The sequence below is a fragment of the Kryptolebias marmoratus genome, linkage group LG5 (assembly GCF_001649575.2).
Source record: "Kryptolebias marmoratus isolate JLee-2015 linkage group LG5, ASM164957v2, whole genome shotgun sequence".
In the NCBI taxonomy this organism is placed as follows: Eukaryota; Metazoa; Chordata; class Actinopteri; order Cyprinodontiformes; family Rivulidae; genus Kryptolebias; species Kryptolebias marmoratus.
This window is the reverse complement of record NC_051434.1, coordinates 16565263-16569045: the sequence shown is the minus strand read 5'-3', so window position 1 is coordinate 16569045 and position 3783 is coordinate 16565263.

The window sequence follows — 3783 nt, the reverse complement described above, 5'->3', positions numbered from 1 at the left end:
CTTCATTTAATTTAGAGGGGGCCTACTATTCATGTAAGTGCCAGGATGTAAGGTCATAATGTTGTGGCTTTTCAGTGAGTTGAAACTTGAGTTTTCTGGCTTTCCATGGCCTTGTTCTGTTATTTGTTTCGTACTTTAGTTCTTGTTTCTGCTTCGTTAGTTTTGCCCTCTGCTTCCCCCGCACACCTGGTTCTAATTTGTCAATCATCACACCTGTCTGTCGTTTACTCCCTCAGTGTTTATCCAGTCCTTTGTTTTCACTTGTCACTGTCAGTCCATTGTTGTTGTTGTTTTTTCTGCTGGTGTCTCTGTCTTGCTTACCTGTTCAGTATCTATTTCTTGGCACCTTATTTCTGCCTTCCCTCTCCCGCCTCTCAATCCTGCATCTGGTTCCATTTCCTCCTTCTCTCCATTAAGGTTATTAAAGCAAGTGCTGCCAAACCTCTTTGTTTCTAGCCAACACCTGCACAAAGAACTTGGTTGCACTGAAAGATTTAACCCACTGACAGATGCATAAATGACTGCATAATTGCTGTGTGGCTGCACGAAATTCAGTTAAAAAAAGAGAAAAAAAAACAGATTAAAAAGAAAAACGTTGAGGAGGTTGCTGTTGATTTAGTAGTTATATCATTTACTGAGCTCCCAACTGTCATTTAAAGTGTCATGGTTTCTCTCTGACTCCATTTTAGCAGCAGCACCTGGCTGCTGCTAATCCTCCGAATTTCTTTGGAGGCAGAGAGAAAAAGAAGTGCTTTCCCCACAGTAAGGTTTTGAATTCATTTTTGTATAAAAATGACTGTCTTATCTGATTTCTTTAATGTTCATTAAACATATTACCCTTAAATTCTGATTGCCAAAACTTTTTTTTATGTTCGGATATGTAAAACTTTAAAACAGATATTGTGTATTACTATTTGTTATGACTGTACATCCTGTTAAAAGGACTCACTGCAAACTCCTGAAATGTAGGTATAGACTCATTGTAAATAAAGCTGAATCTGCTGGAAACCACATGGAAGCTTGAGTCACATTACGCTGACTGTTGTCTCTGTAGGTAAACAAATATGGAGGTATTGGACAAGCGCAGAATCTTGAAGAAGACGTTTATACAAAAATATAAAACTGAATCTGCTGCTAAAAACGAAAGAAGAGGGAAAGATTGAGTCAGACAGCTGTCAAGAATTAATATCAGGGATCAGCTTCTGCAAAAAGTTTGTTACAGTTTCAACCTAACCTATCTTTTTATCTGCATACTTTACTGAGCGTCAGCTGTTTCCAGAGGTAAACAAACTCATGTGGTACTTTGCAGCCATTCACAGATTTTTAATTTAAGAACTTATAAGAAAAAAAAAGATTTTTTTAAAATTGAACTTCATAACTTTGCAAAGACTACCTTTAATTTTAGGAAGACAATGTAAAATGATTAAAGTTTCTCTAACTGATGGTAGGGTTATGTTTACAGGGATTTTGAGAAGAACAACCATCTTTATAGTCAGTGGTCCAAACCCACAGGACTTTGGGTCAGTCTCATGTCTTGTTCCTCCTGTTTGTTCAGATTTAGCCATAAGTGAGAACTCCTGCCTGGGAATGACAACACATCCAACCTTTATTGTGTGTGTTGGAAAACCAGAAGGATTTGCTGATTGTTGGGCTCAATAACATTTAGTGATCAAAGCTGATAATATATTTCCCAGCATTTTCTGCTTTCAAACAATGTAGCAACTGATAAAGATTATACAGTGTTATTTATATGACTGATTTAATAAGTTACAAACCGACAGAAGTGTGAATATATAGTTTATCAGTGCAGCTGTCACCACTTTTTATGTTGGGTTTTGAGGTTGGGACTGGAAAACACCCCAGCTTGAGCGTCTCCAACCTGTCTGAAGAACGCTACACCTGTATTTTGACATCAGGATCAACATCTGGGGCAAAGTCTAAAACCATAATAATTCTTTTTAAGAAAGCTCGTCAAAATGTACTCCAGCAGATTAACTCATAAATATGGGTACAAAGTGGACCGAAGCGGGTGCGATGTGGTTGGAGAGGGTCAAGAATATTGTTTTGCAAGCCGTGTCCATAAAAACAGGTCTTGACTTTCAAAAAGTGGTCATTCACAATGTTTGCTGCACTCAAACACTCACAATTCAGTGAGACTGCAAGAAAAAAATCTGCCTATTTTTTTGCGGTTTTACGCAAATTTTGAGAGTAGTGTCCCAACAGCTGAAGCCAAGTGAAATACTGCTTTTAGAAATTAGAAAGAGAATTGCTGTGTATTTCAAACCCCAGAACATTCAACAGGAAGTCTCACTATGAAAACGGGAAGTTTTCAACAAAAAGAAGCTGGAGAAGCTCCTCCAAAATGAGGTTTGTCGGAGGGGCACACGTTTCAGTGTAAGACAATGAAAGTGACTCAGATGCATTATTAAAGCAATGCATTATTTAGTATTTACTAACTGTATACTAAAGCTGCAGCAAATGCCCTTTTGTGAGGGCTTTGATTCTCGATTTTAGCATACAACCGTTCTGTGCATTTTTAAAAAAATCTCATCCATCATCACAAACTGGACACTACAGTTTTTAAACCAGGCCTCTGGCCAGATGTGTTTTGCATGAAACTTAACAAACAGACCTCACAGGAGTGGTGAAATTCTGCTCGCCCACTCTGAAAGGTGAGGAAACAAAGTGCCTGGAAGACGTTACCCTCGTCTCATACACTTGAGTTCAGACTCGCACACACCGAAACACCTAAAAGTATATTTCTCAGACCTAAGGTAACGCCGATAATTTCACACACATGAACGCCTCCCACACCACACGGTTAATTAATTCTAATTTGAACGGCTGTGGCCTCACCTCCTACACTTATGCTTTCTGATGGTGCCTGGAGAAAACATTATTGCTTCCTAAGTGGGCAAAAAGATGAACAGAGCGAAGGAAATCATAGATAAAGAAAGGATTGCAGCAAGGTGGACGGATTTTAGTAAAAATCTCAAAGTGATCCTTGGATGAACATCTACAACTGAGTGAACTTTGGGGTCAACCTCATTCAAGATGGTTGCCACAGCTAATTAACCTAAGCAACCACAAAAATATCTAGACTGCTGTGAGTTTTACAGATACTGATGTTAAATTTCATGTGAAAGATCAGGTGAAATCTTTGGTTAAGACTTTGGCATCCAGATCAGCAGGCAATACAGTATTCCTTCAAGGGCCGCTGCTTTGGGTCTACATCCCTCACTAATGTCCCTGAAAACAACACATAATGTGTTGCTGAAAACGTCAACCTGAGTGAAACAGGCGCAACATTTTCTTGTCTCAGCAGCAGCTCGATTTAGCCGAATCCGAGATCGTAATCCTGACATGCCTCAGCAGTCTGTCAGCCTCATTAATAAAAACATGAAGTCAGAAACAGCTGATCAATAGTTATTGACTCAGGCCGACTGATTTGGCCCGTCGGTGGGATTGACGGGGCCGGGTTAATCCTGCGTGATTAAAGAGCCGGGTGGGAGACGTCTCACTCCAAGCTCTGTCGCAGAAGATCCTCTTCTCCTGCTAAAGCCCATTTTTTTAGGCTGACATACACCCACACATGTAATGTGGGTGTATACAGATCCTCACACACCTACGTGTGCGTGACTACACTGCCCACCCCCCCAAACACACACACACACAGATAAATACATGAAAGTGTTCTTTATCTACTATTCCTCAATCTTTTAACAGCACTTTGAAGTCACATGTCTGATTAAAATCATTCAATTTTACAAACATGATTCATTG